The sequence below is a fragment of the Mustela nivalis genome, assembly GCF_964662115.1.
Source record: "Mustela nivalis genome assembly, chromosome: X".
In the NCBI taxonomy this organism is placed as follows: Eukaryota; Metazoa; Chordata; class Mammalia; order Carnivora; family Mustelidae; genus Mustela; species Mustela nivalis.
This window is the reverse complement of record NC_139040.1, coordinates 17,996,814-18,018,601: the sequence shown is the minus strand read 5'-3', so window position 1 is coordinate 18,018,601 and position 21,788 is coordinate 17,996,814. Positions and strand designations below refer to the sequence as shown.

The following is a 21,788-nucleotide window of genomic DNA, read 5'->3' as shown; positions in this document are numbered from 1 at the left end:
AACCAAAAGTTGGTTTGTGCAATGATGGAGAAAACAGACAAACTTAGGTAGATTGCCCAAGTTAAAAGGGGAGAAGACGAAAGTCACTAAGCTCAAGATTAAAAGAGGGATATTAACTACCATTCTTAAAAAATAAAAAGGAGGGGCGTCTGGGTGGCTCAGTGGGTTAAGCCTCTGCCTTTGGCTTGGGTCATGGTCCCAGAGTCCTGAGATCCAGCCCCTTGTCGGGCTCCCTGCTTGGCAGGAGGCCTGCTTCTCCCTCTCTCACTCCCCTTGCTTGTGTTCCCTCTCTCACTGTGTCCCTCTCCGTCAAATAAATAGATAGATAAATAAATAAATAAATAGTAAAAAGGATCATACAAGGATACTATGGACAATTGTAGACCAACAAATTAAATAACAGAGATGAAATAGACAGATTTCTTAAGAACACCAACTATAGAAATGGACTCAAGATAAAATAAAAAATCTGAATTGATCTATAGCAGGTAAATAGATTGAATTGGTAATAATAATAAAAAAAAACACCACAAAGAAAAGCCCAGTCCCAAATACCTTCACTGGTATAATCTCCCAAATGTTTAAATAAGAGCTAATAACAATACTTCACAAACATTTTCAAAATATCGTAGAAGAGAATACACTTCTCAAATCATTCCACGAAACCATTGACATCAAAGCCAGGCAAAGACATCATGACAAAAGAAAACTACAGACTAATATCTTAAAAGTTTGTTTTCTTAGGACGTCTGTGTGGCTCAGTTGTTTGGGCATCTGACCTTCGATTTCAGCTCAGGTCTTGATCTCAGGGTTGTGAGTCCAAGCCCTGTGTTGGGCTCCACACTGAGTGTGGTGCTTACATTAATTAATTAATTAGTTAATTAATTAATTTTTAAAAGTTTCTTTTCAATTTGAGAAAGCAAGAGAAGGAGAAGGGTGGGAAATGGGTGGGGGGGCTCTTGGATACAATGGACGAGCACCATACCGGACCTGTCACCACCCACCCCACTCTCATGGACTTCTGTGATGCGAAATCACAATGATCTCATTCAAGTTAGATTCTGTGTATTGAACATCCAATACAAGCCAGGTCTAGAGCAGCAAGGGTGAATACAGCCATTTTTGGCCTCTGGGAACTCATAGTTCAGTGTGGGTGACAAGCCCATGAGTGGATAATTACCCAACAGTGTAATTAGAGCTCTAATAGAGGTGTGAACAAAGTGTTGTAGGTTGGGGCCAGAAAGTACAGGGACATGACTGCATTGCAGAGGGTTGGTACTTTGTCCAACAGAAAGTCCTCGAAGCTTTGTGAGCAGGGAAGTGACATGGTCAGAGGAGCTTAAGAGAAAATCTGATATCTCAGGGGCACCTGGGTGGCTCAGTGGGTTAAGCCGCTGCCTTTGGCTCATGTCATGATCTCAGAGTCCTGGGATCGAGTCCCACATCGGGCTCTCTGCTCAGCAGGGAACCTGCTTCCTTCTCTCTCTCTCTCTGCCAGCCTCTCTACCTACCTGTGATCTCTCTCTGTCAAATAAATAAATAAAATCTTTAAAAAAAAATCTGATATCTCTGTGTAGTCATGATAAGGCTGTGGGAGAAATTATAGGAAAGAAAGTAAGTAGGAGACCACTTGATTAATCCTGGCGTATTACAACAAAGATTTGAATGAAAATAGTACTGGTGTTAACTAAAATCAAAAAGGTCCATTAATTTAACAGAAGAATTGAAATCAGCGTGGCTTGGTGGCTGAATGGTCAGGAAGGACAAAGCAAAGAATGATTTTGTATCTCTATTAAAGGACAGTGTAGTCGAGCCATAAATAGAAGTGGAAAGTTTATGAGGGAAGCACATTATGAAGGAGAGAGGCTATGTTGTGTTTTTGGCATGTATGTTTTGAGCGGCAATTGAGTATCTAAGTGGAAATGTGCAGCACACAGCTGGATGCATAGGTTTGAGCATAGAAATGAAGTGGTTATGAATCTATATGTGTATAGTAACAGCGTTACGACATACATTATAATTGCATATCTCAAACTCAAGAGAAGAAGGGAGAGGGGAAAGTTGGGGAGTATAACTGTAACTTTTCCAGCAATATTTTATTTCTTAAAACAGAAGAGAGTCTAGAGCAAATATGGCCAAATGTTAACACTTGTTAAATCTAGACAGTAGATACCTAGGTGGTTATGTTCTTTTCTACTTTCTGTGTTTAAAATTTTTCATAAGCAAAATAAAATAAAACTGAAAATCCTAGTAATCAAAATGTTCAATCTCCAAATTTCAAGTACATTGACATTTTAACCCAGAAAGGTAGGCTCTAATCTAATCTGTTGCTGCCAATAAATTAACGCAAATATTGTGGCTTAAAACCATACATATCTATTCTTTTATAATTCTGGATGTCAGAAGTCTGAAATGCCTCTTGATATGCTAAAATCAATATGTCCACAGGACTGGTTCCTTCTGGAAGGTATAGGAGAGAATCCCTTTCCTGCCTTCTCTAGCTTCTGGAGGTCACCTGAATTCCTTGCCTTTTGGTCCCTTCCTTCATCTTCAAAGCCGACAGAGTAGATTTTCTCTCTCTCTCTCTCATTCTCTCTCCTCCTCTCTCTGTGTCTCCCTCTGTCGTGTAAACTTTCTTCTTATAAGGACCCCTATATTTGAGCTTACCCAGACAATTCAGAATAATTTTCCAATCTCAAGATCTTTAACTTAATCATGTCTTCAAAGTTGGTTGCCATGTGAGGCAACATATTCGTTGGTTCTAACGATTAGAATTTGGAGATATTTGGGCAAGTGGAGGGGTGCTTATTTTGTCCACTACATAACCTCTTATTTTTAAGCTTAAAATAATTATTAATGACAATACAAAGCTTTTTTAGCATAAGGGTTTTTTATAGGTTATAATATTCACTTACTATAGAATCAAAAAATGAATATAGTAACAATTTTCTGATCGACACAAGATGAGAAATAGTCTTATATCAGCTTCAAACTTAAACCTTAGATTTTAAAATTTTGGGTACACTATATCAAGACTGTTCTTTTTTTACAGCTTTATTGAGATACAATTGACATGTAACATTGTGTAAGTTTAAGGCGTACAACATATCAATTTGATACACTTAGAGATTACAATCTGATTACCCCCATAGTTGGCTAATAACCTCTATGACATCACATAATTACCACTTCTCCTTTGTGGTGAGAACATTTAAGATCTCCTCTCTTCACAACATTCAAATATATAATACAGTATTATTAACTATAAACACAATGCTATACATCAGATTCCCCAGAACATTTTTTTTTAAAGATTTTACTTATTTTGACAGAGAGAGATCACAAGTAGGCAGAGAGACAAGCAGAGAGAGAGCGGGGTGGGAGGAGGAAGCAGGCTCCTTGCCTAGCAGAGAGCCTGAGGCGGGACTCAATCCCAGGACCCTGAGATCATGACCTGAGCTGAAGGCAGAGGTTTAACCCATTGAGCCACACAGGCAGCCCTCTCCAGAACATTTTCTTTTTTTTTTTTTTATTTTTTTTTAAGATTTTATTTATTTGACAGAGAGAAATCACAAGTAGATGGAGAGGCAGGCAGAGAGAGAGAGAGAGAGGGAAGCAGGCTCCCCGTCGAGCAGAGAGCCTGATGCGGGACTCGATCCCAGGACCCTGAGATCATGACCTGAGCCGAAGGCAGCGGCTTAACCCACTGAGTCCAGAACATTTTCTAACAGCAAGTTAGAAATACTGTTTGACCAACTTATACTTATTTCCCTCATCCTCCAGCCCCTGGTAACTACTGTTCTACTCTCTCTATGAGTTTGGCTTTTGAAGATGCCACATGTGAGATTATACAGCATTTGTATTTCTTTCTTTTTTTTTAAATTTTATTTATTTATCAGAGAGAGAGAGGGGGAGAGAGTGAGCACAGGCAGACAGAATGGCAGACAGAGGCAGAGGGAGAAGCAGGCTCCCAGCTGAGCAAGGAGCCCGACGTGGGACTCGATCCCAGGACGCTAGGATCATGACCTGAGCCGAAGGCAGCTGCTTAACCTACTGAGCCACCCAGGCGTCCCAGCATTTGTATTTCTTTATGTGAGTTATTGCAGTTAGTAAAATGCCCTCCAGGTCCATCCATGTTGTCGCACATGCCAGGATTTCCTTCTTTCTCGTGACTCAATAATGTTCTGGTATGTGTATGTGTATAAATAACATTTTCTTTATCTATTCTTCCACCAATGGACCCTGAGGTTGTTTCTGTATCTTGGCTATTGTGAATAACACTCCAGTAAACATGGGTGTATAGCTATCTCTTCAATATCCTGTTTTCATTTCCTTTGGATATATACCCAGTAGTGAAATTGCTGGATGGTAGAGTAGTTCTATTTTTAATTATTTGAGGCGACCCCATACTGTTTTCTACACTGGTTGTACCATTTTACATGCCCACTAACAGTGCATGATGGTTCCCTTTCTTCACATCCTAATTGACACTTGCTATCTTTTGTCCTTTTGATGATAACCATCCTGGCAGGTGTGAAGTCATATCTCATTGTGGTTTTGATTTTCATTTCCCTAGTAGTTAGTGATGTTGAGCATCTTTTCATTTACCTGCTGGTCATTTGTATATCTTCTTTGGAAAAATGTCTATTTAGGTCCTCTGCTCATTTTTTAGTTGGTTGCTTCATGGTGGTTGGTGTTGTTGTTGTTATTGAGTTGTATGACTTCTTGATATATTTTGGATCTTAAACTCTCATACAATCTATGGTTTGCCAGTGTTTTCTCCCATTCCAGAGATTGTCCTTCTGTTGATTGTTTCCTTTGCTGTGCAGAAAGTTTTTAGTTTGGTCTGGGGTTTTCTTTCCCTGTAATGGCTTTATCTGGCTTTGGTATGAGGGTAATGGTGGCCTTGGAAAAATGAATTTGGGAGTGTTCCCTAATAAGAAATGATTAGAGTATTACCTAATTGCTGCCTTCTGTTCTAATGATGGTGCTGAAGGAAAAGAACTGATAGATAGGCACTAAGGAGAGACGGTAAGTTCTAGGAGACGTCAGATCTAGGAAATCAACTTTGTACCAAAGCAGGGACCATGCCGAATTGACTATTATTATTTTGTTCTCAACAGTAAAATATTCAAATTACTTTTTATATGTTTTAAAAAGAAAACTAATCAGAAAATGAAATAATTTATTTATTTGGAAGGGAAAAGAGCTAGTCCTCTCAGGCCAAAAGAGAAATATTTATTTGGAAAGCTATAGCTGAGTTGCTACCTATGTTCATGTGTTCTGGAGGCAAAGACAATGATAGTGATTGGTAATAATGATCATAGTAGTCATGATTATTAATGATTATTAATAATAATGATTATTTAATTATTGTCTTGGGAAACATGCTGCCAAGGGCTTTTATTTAATCTTCAACATAATCCAGTGCAGTAATTATTTAGGAAGGCCTCACTTTTACAGAGGAGGAAAGTAAATCTTAAGTAAATCAAGTGACATATCCAAGGTCACATCACTTATAAGTGGTGGAGCTGGGTCAAGAACTCAGGGAGTCCACTTGCGACAACATGGACAGACCTTGCACGTGTTATGCAAAGTGAAATAAATCAAAGAAAGACAAATACAGAAGATTTGTAGTTACCAGAGTCACGGGGTGGTGGAAGAGGGAATTGGGGCAAGGTGGTCAAAAGGCACAGACTCTGGTTATAAGACAAGTAAGTACTAGGAGGGATGCGATGCACAACCTGATGACTTTAATCACCACTACTGTATGATTGATATGCAAGTTGTTAAAAGAGCAAATCCTCTCTATATAGAGAGTGATGAGTGATGAGAACATCTTACATAAATACAAAAAAAAGAGAAAAAGAAATTTAAATATATATACACACATATATGATATATATCATATATGTGTATATATTTAATATATATCATATATGTGTGTATACATATATATAAATTTCTTTTTCTCTTTTTTTTTGTATTTATGTAAGATGATGAATGTTAACAAAACTTACTGTGGAAAACATTTAATGATGTATGTAAGGCAAAACATTACGCTGCACATGCTAAACCTATACAGTGTTGTATATTAATTCTATTTCACCCAAATTGGTAGGGGTAGGGGGTACCCAGGCAGTCGACCCTAGAGTCCTCACTGGGGATGAACTCATGAGCTGAATCTGCCATGGTACCTGCCCTCATGGGACACACACTGAGAACTATCCTGTGGAGAATATGTGCTGGGGACCTGAGACTGTAAGTCAGAAGAACCTGGCCCATCTAGGGGATTAAGAAATGCTTTGTTGCATGAAAATCTGAAGCATGAATAAATGTTAAGTAAGCCAGGGTGGTACAAGATGGGGACATGTTCAGGGAAAGCATTGCAAAAGGAAGGCTTAGCCTTTATGGAGGAAAGAGCCTGGTGGCTACTAGAGTCCATCGCAGAAACAAAAACAACAAATGGTTATTGTGGCTGCAATATTGAGAGCATAAGGGAGTATGATCTATGCTGAAATCAGGGAAGTGAGCCAAGTTCAGCTCGGGGAAGATTGTACAGGCCATTGTAAGGAATTGGGGTTTACTCTGAGGTAGTAGTTATGAACTGGGGGCAACTTTGCATTTCTTTCTGACCCAGAGGATATTGGCAATGTCTAGAGTAATTTTTGATTGTCACAACTGGGGATGGGCTACTGCTGGCATCTAATGGTAGAGGTCAGGGATGCTGCTAAACCCCCTACCATGCACAAGACAGTCCCTCTGCTGCAAAGACTTTAGGGCCTGAAATACCAACAGTGCCAGGGTGAGAATAACCGCGTTCTAAGGATAATGGGAAATTACTGAAGGGTTCCAAGTAGGTAAGTGGTCGAATCCTATGAGGATTTTAAGACTCATGTCTCATGTCTGATGTCAGGGTGGAGAATTGGTGTTGAAGAGATAGGACCGGGTAGAGGTAAACTACTTAAGAGACTCTTGTAGATGTTCAGGCAAAGGATGAGTACAGAATTGCCTATGTTTGTAGCAGTGGTAGCAGAGAAAAGTGAAAGGGTTCAACCTCTACTTAAAAAGTAGAGATTAGACAGACTTGCCAGAGGATAGAACGGAGGTGGGTTCAGAAAGAAAGAATAATCAAAAATGGTGTTCACATTTCTGGCTTTAGCTGTTGGGTGGATGGACGGAGGTAAGATTAAGTGAGAAAAAGATGAAGGAAAGCAAAATATGGAGGGAGGCATCACTTAAGTTTGCTCACAGTAGTGATGAAGTGCCTGTTTGGTATATAAATGAAGACATCAAGAAAATAGGAACAGGGGTTTGGAGCTCAAAGAAACTACGCTGAAGATAGATTCATGAATTTTCCATCTAGAATTGCAAGTGGAAAAGTATGGAATGTCTAGGGGCAAGTCTTTATCTTCTGAAATATGTATCATGAAAAGATACTCAAAGCTGTATCCTGTCCTCAATGCTGTGTTTTGGTGTCACTTACCAGAGACACTTGTTGTTGGTTGGGACACAGCCTCCCATGGCTTATATTCTGTAAGTCAACATTCATGTCACTTAAAGGAAAACCAAGCAGTTTTTGTTTTCAAAAACCACAAGGTGTCAAAGATGAATATGATTGTAGCAGTTTCCCATTTTGTGCTTGAAGACAATGATAAAGTTCTTTCACATCTCGTGTCTTCAGCTCTTCTCTCACTCTAGAGCTCAATTTGATTCCACTAGAAGCTGGAAGCAGCTAGAAGAAATGCTGGGGAGTGACGCACTATTTACCAAGGCAAAGCAGCCCTATGTTGCCCCAGATTTCACTACATTAAACAATCAGTGAACCTATCTGTCTCTCTCCACTTCCACTGCCATTATGCTAGTGCAAACTACGGCCAGTTCTCTCCGGGACTTCTGCAATGGGCTCATATTGGGACTCCCTGCTCTCAATCCATTCTTCAGACAGCTGCCAACATTGATCATTTAAAAACATAAACTAGAGCTTACTTCTTAAGTCTTTAAAACTCTCCAGAGATTTCCCATGACACTGTACAATCAAAATTCTTGCCAAGACTCGACATCATGTATAACTTGCCTGATCCACCATCATTTCAGACATTCTCCCCTTCCTCACCGCTTTCCACTCAGGCGATCCTTCTCTCTGGGCCAACTTTGCTCTTGCCTCAGGGTTTTAGCACCTGCTGTTACCCCTGCTGGGCTGGTTTTTCTCCAATATTTCTGCAGCAGTCGGCTTCCCACCCCGCAGGTCTCAGTCACTACTGCAGGAGGGCCATCTCTGACTCCACTTCGTAGCTGTGTAGCACTGGGTAAGTTGCTCGACTTTTCTAAGCCTCAGTGGTCTCATCAAGAAAATGAAGGTGGGTATTATAGAGGACACAGATTGCATGGAGCACTGGGTGTGGTGAAAAAATAATGAATACTGTTTGCTGAAAATAAATAAAAAATAAATCAATAAAATAAAAATAAAAATTAATATAGTTATTGGAAAAAAAGAAAATGAAAGTAAGGAGAGTTCTTAACAAGAAAGATGGAAATTTTAATAAATGGTTCTGAGAAAACTGGTTAGCCATTGGGAAGAAGGTAATTAGATCTGTTTTTTTGCTTTTATTTTATTTATTTTTACCATGTATAAGGATAAACTCTATATGCATCAGAGAAGAAAATGTGGGTGAATTCCTCTTTAAGCTGGGTCTAGGGGAAGGCATACAGACTAGCTTAAGATGCAAAAGCAATAAAAGAAACGATTGATAAATTTGACTATGTTAAAAAAAAATTTATGTATTAACCTACCCCCACCACAAATAAGATAAAAAAAATTGAGGGAAGCTGGGGGAGAATATTTGCAACACATATTATAAAGAAAAGGCTGGTATCCCTAAAATATAAAAGATTCTTAAAAATTGAGGGAAAAACCCACAAAATGTGATAGAAAAGTGACAAATGACACACAAGGAAGATTCCCTCCAATTTTTTAAAATGACCCTTAACCATATACAGGGATATTCAGTTTCCTTTATGATAAGAGTAATGTAAAGTAAAACTACACAGGAATACCACTCCTTATGTGCCGGAGTGGCAAAAACTACAAAGTATCTTGTGTCGTTGATTTCAGCTATTCTGATAGGTGTGAGGTGGTATCTCATTGTGGTTTTGATTTATATTCCCTGATGATGAGTGATGTTGAGAATCTTTTCAGTTGTCTGTTGGTTATCTGAATGTCTGCTTTGGAAAAACATCTGTTCATGTCTTCTGCCCATTTTTGATTGGGTTATTTGTTTTTTGGTGTTGGGTTGTACAAGTTGTTTGTATATTTTGGATGCTAACCCTTCATCAGAGATGTCATTTGCAAATATCTTCTCCCATTCAGTAGGCAATCACTTAATTTTGTAGATTGTTTCCTTCAGCGTGCAGAAGCTTTTTATTTTGATGTAGTTCCAGTAGTTTATTTTTGCTTTTGCTTCCCTTGCCTCAGGAGAAGACATACCTAGAAATATGCTGTTATGCCAATGTCAGAGAAATTATTGCCTGTGTTGTCTTCTAGGATTTTTATGGTTTCGGGTCTCCCATTTAGGCCTTTAATCCATTTTGAGTTTCTTTTTGTGTCTGGTATAAGAAAGTAGTTCAGTTTCATCCTTCTGCCTATAGCTGTCCAGTTTTCCTAACGCCATTTATTGAAGTGACTATCTCTTTCCTCCTTTGTCAAAGATTAATTGACCATAAAATTGTGGGTTTATTTCTTGGTTTTCTATTTTGCTCCATTGATCTATGTGTCTTTTTTTGTGTGTGTGCCAGTACCATACTGTTTTGATGACTACAGCTTTGTAATAGAATCCGAAGTCTGAAATTAGAAAACCTCCAGTTTTGTTTGTCTTCCTGGAGATTGCTTTGGCTATTCAGGGTTTTTGTGGTTCCATACAAATTTTAGGATAGTTTGTTCTAGTTCTGTGAATAATGCTACTGGTATTTTGATAGGGAGTGCATTAAACCGTTAGTTTTGATGAGTATGTGGAGAAAAAACAACCTTCATGTACTGTGAGTGGGAATGCAAACTGGTGCAGCCACTGTGGACAACATTATGGAGGTTCCTCAAAAACTTAAAAATAGAACTACTCTATGATGCAGCAATTGCACAACTGGGTATTTGCCCCCCAAATACAGAAATACTAATTCGAAGAGATACACGCACCCCTATGTTTATGGCAGCATTATTTACAAAAGCCAAATTGTAGAAGATAACCAAGTGTCCATCACATCAGTAGACGAATGGATAAAGAAGTGGTAGATATATATATAAAGGAATGTTACTCAGCGATAAAAAGAATGAAATCTTCCCATTTGCAACAACATGGATGGAGCTAGAGAGTGTAATGTTAAACAAAATCAGTCAGTCAGAGAAAGACAAGTACCATATGATTCCACTCATATGTGGACTTTAAGAAAACAAATGAGCAAAGGGGAAAAGAGAGAGAGACAAAGCAAGAAACATACTCTTAACTATGGAGAACAAACTGATGGTTACCAGTGGGGCAGTGGGTGGGGGGCTGGGTGGACTAGGTGATGGGGACTAAAGCGTGTGCTTACCATGATGTGCATGGAGTCATGTATTGACTTGTTGAAACACTATACTGTATGCCTGAAACTCACATAACACTGAATGTTAACTACACTTGAATGAAAATAAAAAGCTTAATAAAAAAAATGGCTTTGCTGTTGAAGCGTGAGTGAGCAGGCACTCTCATACATTACCAGTCAGAATGCAAACTGGTGCAAATCTTAGGGCAGGGAACTTGGCAGGACCTAGCAAAACTGTGTATGTATTTGCTCTTTGCCCTAATTCTACCATGAAGGTTCACCTCCACCAGTTTAAAAAAAAAAAAAAATGTCGGCACAAGGCGCGTCATCACAGCATTGATTGTAATTGCAAAATGTTGTAGTGGTTGAATAAACCATAGTCCATCCATATAATGGAGTATCGTACAGCTTTGTAGAGTCATTTTTATTTTAAAGGAAAAGCTGTCTGTGGACTGCTGTGGAGGGATTTCCATAATACAGTGTTAGGTGAAAAAACCTCTTTTAAGGTGTAAAAGAGAATGTGTGGTAGGTTTCATTTTGTTTAATAAAAAAAAGAGGAAATAAGAACACATGCCAGCATCTGCTCATTTGTGCAAAAATAAAACACAGGAAACACTTGCTAGGTACCAATGAGATCGGTTTCCTCTGGGAAACCGACAGACAGCAATGAAGTGCGTGAGACACTTCTCTGAGAATTCCTCTTTGAACATTTCTAACTCTTGGAGCCATGTTAATGCTCCACATACTCAAAAAAAGAATATTAATAAAACCAGTAAGGATTGGGGAAAACCTTAAAAGGGAAAAAAATTAAAAACAAAACAAAACAAATGAATTTTTTTAAAAAGATTTCATTTATTTACTTGAGAGAGAGATAGAGTGACAGAGAGAGAATGAGAAGGGAGAAGGTCAGAGGCAAAAGCAGACTCCCTGCTTACCAGGGACCGCGATGCAGGACACAATCCCAGGACTTAAGGATCATAACCTGAGCCAAAGGCAGTTGCTTAACCAACTGAGCCTCCCAGGTGCCCCAAACTACGTTTTATTTTTAAGTGCCCAACACAACAGCACTGAAGAGTGGAAGAAGAGAACTCATTCAAATAACTCTTTTCTTTCCCGCCTGAGATTTTATTTGTTGTTTGAGGACCACTACATGGATATGATGTACAATTAATTCAAATTTTTATGTATGTGCCCCAAATCTAAAGAGCCACGTAGCTCTTCTTTTATAAGCAGTTTCTCAGTGACTTTGCAGCTTAGAATTCGGAAGGGACATTCCCTAAGAGGATATGGTGTACAAATACCTTCAAATGTTTCATAAGCCACTATGTTGTAAGTTGCACTAATTTGTAATTTACTATCATTCATGCTATGTGCACAAATTTTCAATCTTCTCTAGCATAAAACAAATTTGTTAGGAAAACAGACTACCACAACCAAATACATCACGAAGTGCATGGAATTCTCACAGGCAAAGCCAAGGTGGCAGTGGTTTTCTTTTCTTTCTAAAGATTTTATTTATTATTTATTTGACAGACAGAGAGAGCACAAGTAGGCAGAGTGGCAGGCAGAGGGGAAGTGGGAAGCAGGATCTCCATTGAGCAGGAAGCCTGATATGGGGCTCAATCCCAGGACTCTGAGATCATGACCTGATCGGAAGGTAGGAACCGACTGAGCCACTCAGACCCCCCCGGGAGTGGTTTTCTTTAAGAAACAATTCTACTAAAAACCAACATGGAATAGAAGTCCTTTGAAGTGTTGAAGACTTAGTAAATGCACGACCATGACTCCAAATTACCGTTTCGCATGCTTTGCCTTATAGGATATCAAAACAAAACAAAACAAAACAAGAAACCCAAACAGCAAATGATTTCCCCTCTGGAAGGAAAGCATTTACACTTAACAAATGAGGTAAAGCGCATTCTCTTCTTAAAAATATTTCTGGAGCAACTAGACAGCATGCATTCATGAAGTTGCCGATCACGATTCTCCTGTGACTCATGTAGGGCTTCAGGGACCACTAAGACGCGGTACACGTCTTAATCAGACACAGCTGATTCTCTCCTGCATCATTAGAGGCTGGATTCTATGTCTTTTCAGTTCTCCGTTTTCTGCCTGTCAATGTTTCTTTCGTGGTTAGCCACGTTGGGCTGTTTGCCCTTTGCTCCCCTTTTCCCTTTCGTTTGCACTTGTTTTGCACAAGGATTTAGCCTTTCCTGCTCTTTTTGGGCTTCCTTTCTACCTTTGCAGGAGCAGGGTTCACAGACAACCTCACAGATCCCTTGGGCTCTCCCTTCACTGCCCTTTTGACTGCACTGACCTTTGTCGGGGGCATCTTGGCAATGGGGAGCATGAGAGCCAGGTGCCTGCAGGCTGCTTGGTGCAGAGAAGCTTCACGAAGTTGGACTGCAGGGCCGCTGCCCTTCTCCTGTCCTCCAAGGACTTTCCAACACAGTATTTGGGCAGTATGACCTCGGGCTCAAGGCAAGAAGAACTCTAAAAACTATTGAACTTCAGTTTGTAAACTGCTTTTTCTCAGAGGCAGGGGTTAGTTGTACTGAATTACTTTCTGTGTATTCTAGGATTCACCAGATATTCCGAGATATTGTGGATCAAGCCAGCCAGGTTCCTCATTGCCAGAAAAAGGAGTCGCAGATTTGAAAAATGGGAAAAATAGAATGAACACTGTAGCACTCGATTGGATTTGAAGGTTATCAGTGCAAACTAATGGATGTGTATAGAAACAGACATAGGTGAATAGATAGGAATACAAGTGACTATGTGTGTCTGCTTTCTGGCTTTGTTGGCAGAGGGGGCTTAGAAGCAATGATACCTACGGAACAATGGGCAACCTGGTGTTAGATCTCGGTTTCTAAACACTCCAAGGAACCGGAGCTCCTTGAAGAAATGGCTGCTTTTAAGCCTGGGACAGGAAAAGCACATAGTGAGTCTGTAATATCGTGGTGGGTCAGAAAGTAACTATTCAGAACACCAGGGGAAGAACAACACAAAAAGAAACAGAGGCCACTCATAAGGGGCTTCCTCTGACCAAATGAAGGATAGTTTGAGCATCTAAATAAATGACAGCAATATATGTTATCCCATTAAATAAAATAAGATCCCATGAGTCCATATTGATATAATAGGGAAAGAAAAAAGAAATGAAAAGAGAAGGGGAAAGTCCTTCTTGGAGTAGAAAGCCAACTAATAAAGGTACAAGCAATGATGGAGGTAGAAAAAATTATCAGCTGGCAATCGTAAGAGTAATAATATTTTCAGGCAAGAATCAAATAAATCTAGCATGTAAAATTTTGAGGATATTTACATAATTGCAAAGTACTTCCCCCACGTGACGCTGATTAATGACAATGAGGAAAAAGAGGTTTTGGTGAGAAAACCATGGTGGATATCACCTTAACCAATGACCAAAGTTAACATCACCAGTAATGAGCCTGATCAGCTTCGCGTGTCTCCTGATCTGATGCACAGACAAGAATACGGCATCACCTCAAGGTATCCCTACCCCAAAATGCATGACCAAAATAGAAGCCGGAGTCAACATCAAACAAACACATTCCTATTCACTTATCTATCTATATCCATATAAAAATCCATTACGGGGCACTGATACATCCAAATCTAAAAAGTGCTATTGAAATACAAACTTTAAATAAATGCCAGTGTCTTGGCATGCCTGGGTGACTCGGTCAGTTAAGCATCTGCCATCGGCTCAGGTCATGATCCTGGAGTCCCGGGATTGAGTCCCATGTCAGGCTCCCTGCAGGGAGTCTGCTTCTTCTTCTCCTCTGGCTACTGTTTTCTCTCTTGCTCTCTCTCAAATAAATAAATAAGACCTTTTTAAGAAATTTTTTTAATGTAATTTTTTAAAAGATTTTATTTATTTATTTGACGGAGAGAGATCACAAGTAGGCAGAGAGGCAGGCAGAGAGAGAGAGGGGAGGAAGCAGGCTCCCTGCTGAGCAGAGAGCCCGATGCGGGACTCGATCCCAGGACCCTGAGATCATGACCTGAGCCGAAGGCAGCGGCTTAACCCACTGAGCCACCCAGGCGCCCTAAGAAATTTTTTTAAAATGTCAATGTCTTGAAACATAAAGGAAGATTGTGTTTGGGGTTAAGTGGAGGTGACAATTGAAAGCACCACATGTTTCTGTATCTTATTGCTATAGAGGACATTATTGGGACAATCGGCAAAATCTGAATGAGATCCATACATGGATAAATAATACTGTGTCAACGTTAATTTACTGATTTTGATCACAGTGCTGTTATGTCAGAGAATACCTTTGCTTTTAGGAAATACACACTGAAGTATTTAGGGATAATCAAGGGCTATCAAGTCTACAACCTACTCTCAAATGATTCCCTCAAATAGTATAATAATATTCTTTATAATATTCTTTATAATATATCTTTATAATATTCTTATAAAAATAAGAAGTATCGGGACGCCTGGGTGGCTCAGTTGGTTAAGCGGCTGCCTTCGGCTCAGGTCATGATCCCAGCGTCCTGGGATCGAGTCCTACATGGAACTCCTTGCTCAGCAGGGAGTCTGCTTCTCCCTCTGCCTCTGCCTGCCTCTCTGCCTGCCTGTGCTCGCTCCCTCTCTCTCCCTTTCTCTCTCTCTCTGACAAATAAATAAATAAAATCTTTAAGAAAAAAAACAAAAAAATAAGAAGTATGTGTATATTATATGTAAACATGTAATATGATGTCTATCTATCTTATATATGAATGTTACATATTTATATGTAGGATGGTCCCTAATTTGCAGAGATTAGAACTTAGTTTCTTCACCTCTGAATTGGGATTACTTATGCATTCCCTAGAGCGTATTAACCAAACTAGTGTTTTATAGCAGTGATATGTGATCCTTTACTGTTCTCTGAAGAACTAAGGATGTAATTACTAAAATTATTTTAAAATTTTCTGAATATGTCCATAGTGTTTGTTGCTGAACAGTGTTGACCCACTTCATCTTCATAGCAGCTGTATTGAGGTAGATGCTATTACTAGCTCAGGTTCTAGGTGAGGAAGGTGGCCAGAGACAGGCACTAACTTGCCCAAAGTCATACAGCTAGTAACTGTAGATCCAGGCTTTGAGACAAGGCACGTGACTCTGGAGTTTGTGTTTATAACCATTAGGATATGTGGATTGTCACTTCTCTTGCTATTCCACTTTAATGTCAGATATCCTGACCCTTTGCTCCCCAGGCAAAGGGGAAGAGGCAATAGACTGGTAATATTCGAGGGTTTGGTGGCCCTCTGTCTATTACTTAACACAGTGTCATGTGGGGCCTTATATAATTTTTATACCCTCTCTTCCTTTTTGTATCAAAGGAGCCTTTTCTCTCTTGTGTATCATGCTTCTACTCTCCCTCATGTGAAACTATGAAGAACCCTTCTCATTTCACTTGGTTTTTTTTTTTTTCCTGACTCTTCCCCAGATCCACACTTAGTGGTCCACATGTGACAGAATAACAATTTTATACAAGAAATGGAGCATAATGTTTTCCATTTTGTTTCCAGTCCCATTTCTGAAAATGACCAGTTTTTGGTCAGTAATTTGAGAGGATGAGCTATTAGGCCTAATAGTTTTGTTGGACAAAACTGGTACTCTCAATCCTGTCTCTGGGCAAACTATTAAAATAGGACTCTGAAAGTGATTTAGGGGGGAGTCTAGAAATATTTGTTTCTCTTCAGCTTTAATTTGTGTTTACTTTGTTGGAGCTGGATTGTTATTTTAACCATTCTCTGTTTTATATTTTTTTAATGATTTATTTATTCATTTGAGAGAAAGAGAGAGAGAATGAGTAAGGGGAAGAGGAAGAGAATCCCCAAGCAGACCACTGAGTGGAAAGACCAATACGGGGTGTGAGCCCAAGACCCATGAGATCATGACCAACCAAGAGTTGGTCGCCTAACCGACTGGGCCACATGGGCTCCTCTCTCTGTTTTATATATTTAAACGTGATTAGTAAATTCTGGAAAGGTGACAATAGATACATAATAGCTACTGAAGTCTTAAAGAGATGCTGTGATAGTCACATTTATGACTTACCTAAGATTCTAAAATGTGAATTAAATTTTGGCAAATGGGCTTCCAAATGCTAGCCTTAGAAATCTACAGCTTAGCTCTACTCCTGAGGGATTGCGCCTTCAGTTCACAAATTGACAAATACTCAGGGCAATCATGGCTGCACAAAACAAATAAATCCTCCCTTCTTCTTTTAGGCCTGTCATGAAGCAGTTGTGTGTGAACTGTTTCTCTTTTAGGAAATTGAGAAGCGTGACTGTGTGTTTTCATCCTCTCTCTTAAAGAAATAACCAGCATGAGAGCAGTGGGGAAACAATTAAAAACAACAACAGTGGTAGCTCGGTGTACCGAACGAGGTTTCATTTCTTCATTTTGAATTTCTCTGTGTTTGGATTGCACGCTGTGGTCCGAATGTTTGTGTCCTCCCCAAATTCACATGTTGAAATCCTAACCCCCGATGTGACAGTATTAGAAGGTGGGAAGGCATTAGGTCAGGGACGTGGAGCCCTCCTGAATGGGATGAGTGCCCTTATAAAGGAGAGGCCAGGGAGTTCTCACACCTCTTCCACCACGTGACAGCACAGTGAAAAGATGGCCGACGGCCATGAACCAGACACCAAATCTGCTGGCACCCGGATGTGGACTACCTGCCTCCAGAACCGTGAGAAATCAATTTCTATTGTTTATAAGCCACCCGGTCTATGGAATTTAGTTATAGCAACCAGAACAGACTAAGACATTGCACCATCTGTACTGATCCCTATTCAAATTCATGACTCTTTCTTCTGGTATCTCAGACCTGCTATTGTATCCCTCTAGTGAATTTTCCATTTTGGTTATTATAGTTTGCAACTCCAGAATTTCCATTTGGTTCTTTCAAATAACTTCTATCTCTTTATATTTGTTACTTGATGAGTCATTGTCATTGTAACTTCCTTTAATTCTTTAAGCACAGTTTCCTTTCTTTGAACATATTTATAAGAACGGCTCTGCTGTCTCTTTCTGCTCAGACCAACCTCTGCGGCCCTTTGGAGTTGATTTATATGGACTGTTTTTTTTTTCTTTTTTCTCTTCTGTATTGGTCACAATTTTCTGTTTCCTTGAACATCCTGCAATTTTGGGGTTGGTAACTGAACCTTTAGGATAATATTGCAGCAACTCCGGACCCAGGAGGTTGTTTTGTTTTGTCGTGGTTACTGCTTGGTCATTTGATTTTTTGTTTAGTAACTTGACTAGATCTGCAAAGTCTATTTCCTCTACAGTGTGCAGTGTTTCTGATGACCCTACTCAGATTTTTCCCCTCCAGGTTTTTTTTTTCTTTTCTCCTTTTAGCTTGGTTACCTAGTACTCACCCTTGGTGGAGCTTAAACCACTTACAGGTCAAAGGCTCTACTTAAGTACACTTAGTAACACCTCTTTTTTTCTACCATTGGATGTGTGTGGGGGGGGTGGGGGGGTGTATGTGTGATTGGATGCTACTCTCACAGTTCACAGAGTTTACATTTTTTGGTCCATGGTCTACCAGCGACTAGTTGCTTTGAGGCCCCCTCTTTGATGGCTTCTGAGAAAGCGCAGCCTTGAGCATGCAAACTGTCTTACAGACTCTCAGGGATGACTGTGACATTATTTTTAGGCCTGGCTTTCTGGGAGTCATGCCTGGGTTAGAGCAGTCTGTGGTTCAGTGTCTGGTCAGAGGTGTGGTTAAGGCCCTCGAACCTGTGAGACTTCTGCCCTGTATTGGGGGCATCTGTGTGGGGCTGGGGGCGGCTTTCAAGTCTGCCTGTCATTCTGCTCAGACTGGTCGGCAGTGGGGGCAGCCCAGCACACATTCGCAGCCTTCCTAACCCACCAGATGTAACTGTGATGCTAGGAGGGCTTTTCTTAACTGTTTCTCCAATTTTCTCTCTTTAAACTTCTGGCTGCTCTGCTTTTTGCTTCTATCACAGAGTTAACCGGTCCCCTCTTACACACCACCAAGATCTCCATTGTTTTCGGTGGGTTCTCCATACTCCAGTCCAAGTAAAGTTAGTCCCCTGGAGCAGAGCTGTGGAGCTCTCTAGCCTCCCTACCTGCCTTTCCCCGAGGGTAGAATCTCTTTGGCTCGGCGCTGGAGCTGGAGCTGGAGCTGGAGCCAGGGACCGACTTTTCCTGGAGGGACAGCTCACCACGTGAGATTGGGACTGGGCATGGGCAGCTACAACTGATGTTCTTCCTTTGCCGCTCAGGGCTTGGAACCTTTGTCCTGTAAGTGCAGCGAGGCAGCGATGTTTCAAGCCAGTTTTCTTGGCTTGCTGTACCTGGGGTAGAGTTTCTGCTTGACAATTTGGGGCTTGGTGAGGGAAGAAGGACCCAGTCTTTTTGGCCATGCCTGCCTGGAATAGGTCTGCGTGAAGAGGCTTGCGGAGATGAGAACCACTACCATCTTGACCCTCTGAGGGTGAAACCAGAGCCTCACACTGGAAACTGGGGAGAGAAGGAACTCTTGTCTTTTGGGGTACGCATGTCCAAGTTAGAGCTTCTATAACAGAGCTGGGAAGGGTGGGCAATTCTTTAGCTGTTCTAACAGGGACATAGTCGATTTCCTTAAATGAATGCCCCTCCATTAGCTCTTCGTTCATCACTGCTCCCCTCCCTTCTGAAATGGAAACAGACAAATTCTGAATGGCTTACACAGTGAGGAGGCTGAGACCAGAACCCAAATACAGGGTTTCCCCCTCTATTCCAGGTGCTTCAAGCAAAATGGCCAGTGGTTTACATTTCTGCTTGTGTCATAATTGAGTAGATGGGATCCACAAAGGCTCAAAATCATAGCTAGGTCGAATTACCCAAGTTCAAAATTGGTTCACTAAAGCAATGTGTTGTCAAATGACCTTACTGTTTCCCTGACGTTTTTCCTTTTGATTCTTTTGTGCCTCATTGATCCTCCTCCCCCCTCCATTTTATCCATTTTAACCCTTGCATATACTATAGGCAGTCCTTGGGTAGTTGTGAAATTTCTAGAACAATTATGCTACTGAGAAGGCACACACATAGCTTTGAGTCCTTCCAGTGAGTATTGGTTTATCAATCACAAACTGATTGGTTTATCAATCACAAACAATTGAACTGGTGGGTTAGTGTGGTAAATAGAATCCAGGCTTTTACATCAAACTCAGTTTCAGAGCCTAGCTTGGTCACATTCTGGTTGGGTGTTCACAGGCGTGTTGGCCAATCTTTCTGAAGCTCAGTTTCTGCCTCTGAAAACTGGGGATAATAATGCCCTACAGAATGTTGTAAGGAATCAAAGTAGTCAGGTGTGTGTAGGGTCTGGTATGGAACAGGGACTTTATCTGTGGTGGCTCCTTTCCTTCCTCACTCTTATTGCTGTTGTTAAAGAGAAGTTGGTGATGGGGTTTCACTCACTACTTCTTTTCTGCAGACTATTGTTTAGTTTCTTGTTCTCCATGGTATGTCCTTTGGGTGTTAGGTTGTTCAACTGACACGTGTCTTTAGTACCTTACATAATGCCGTGCTAATCGCTTCTCGGCCTTTTGGCTAAGATCATGTGCATAATGCCGTGCTTTACCTAATATTAAATTCAGTACTTTGCATACTATAAAAGGAGAGAACTACCGTGGAAATGGAGTCCGGATTTCTGGTAATTTTTTCCTAGTTTCTGGTTTTGGGGTTCCTACTTTCCCCCAGCTTCTTGCCTGTTGGTATGGCTGTCCCATTAACCTTAGTTATCAGAGCATCTAGAAATAGTGAAGTCATGCATTAAATTAGTAGTTTGTAGTTCAAAGGCTAAGTGTTTTATGTAAGTATTTTAAAAGATTCATATCCTTCCAAACGTAAGCAATTCAGTAAATCTGTCCAGTCTAAGTATGTTATGATTGGGCTAGATTAACCTCTTTCCCTTCCTCTTCTGTGCAGAACTCTGGACTGCAGCCAAGGGGACCTGGTTAATGTCCATCAGGGATGAACAACGTAGTTGGTTCTAGACTGACATTTCGTTTCCTTCGGAGTTTGTTCGTGATATTGGTATGAACCTGAGACTGTTGAGAGCGAATCAAGGGTGCGTGTGTGGGTGCGTGTGTGTGTGTGTGTGTGTGTGTGTGCATATGTGTGTTTGCTTCAGGAAGAGGGGTTTGAATAAGGCCTTGAAGACTCACAGAGAAATCATGACAAGTCACCATGAATCACAATAATAATTACAAATTACATTGTGTTTATAATGCTGAGGCCGTATTCTAAGTGCTTTGTAAGTATTAATTCATTTAATACTTACAACAATCCTGTGAGGTAGTTATGAAGATTATTCCCAGATTCACAGAGGAGGATACTGAGCTCCCGAAAAGTGACTTGCCCATAGTCAAACAGAGTTGGCTTAGAAACTAAGACTCCAGACACAAAATCAATATGTCCATCACTACTCTGCCTCTTGTATGGTGGCCTGGACTAAGAAGGAGTCAGATGGCTTTTCATTATTCTTAAAGCTACAGTCTTACGTTCTTCTTTCTTCAAAAAAATTTTTAAAAAATATTTTATTTATTTATTTGACAGACAGAGATCACAAGTAGGCAGAAAGGCAGGCAGAGAGAAAGGGGGGGAAGCAGGTTCCCTGCTGAGCAGAGAGCCTGATGCGGGGTTCGATCCCAGGACCCTGGCACCATGACCTGAGCTGATGGCAGAGGCTTAACCCTCTGAGCCACCCAGGCGCCCCTCTTCAAAAATTTTTTATTGTGGTAGAATCCATAGACTGAAATTTACCATCCTAACATTTTGAGATGTACGGTTCAGTAGTATCAAGTATTGCTTTCTTTTAAATTTTTTGTTTGTTTGTTTCTCCTCCCTGCTTTCTTTAGGTACATATTGAAGGTGTATGTTCTTCACACAAGCAGCCTAAGCCACTGGCAGTCGGAGGCTGGGCTCAACGAGGCCCATCCCGGGAGGGTTCTGTGGGCGGCTGCAGCGGGAGAACACATGTGTTCGACTCCCACACTCCCACGCCTCACCCCGTCAGCCCCAGAGATGGGAGCAGAGGCCACTGTGAGGAAGACTGGTGGTGTGGTTGCCTGTGGAGAGTTCTCTGGGGAGCTTTTGAGCGAATTTTTCAGGGCAAGGGGCAGAGTTCAGGCTGATAATTTAAAAGTTTCCCAGAGGAGGGCTAAACTGACAACGA

The 21,788-nt window shown here is 40.6% G+C and overlaps 1 long non-coding RNA gene across 1 annotated transcript in view; it reads left to right on the top strand.

The window, feature by feature from the left end:
• The first annotated feature begins 17,040 nt into the window (after window positions 1–17,040).
• Window positions 17,041–21,788, top strand: part of LOC309856055 — an 86,267-nt gene continuing 81,519 nt past the window's right edge. Inside the window, exon 1 of the long non-coding RNA XR_014307042.1 lies at window positions 17,041–17,288. This is a non-coding gene — a long non-coding RNA (uncharacterized lncRNA). The remainder of the gene's footprint in view (window positions 17,289–21,788) is intronic.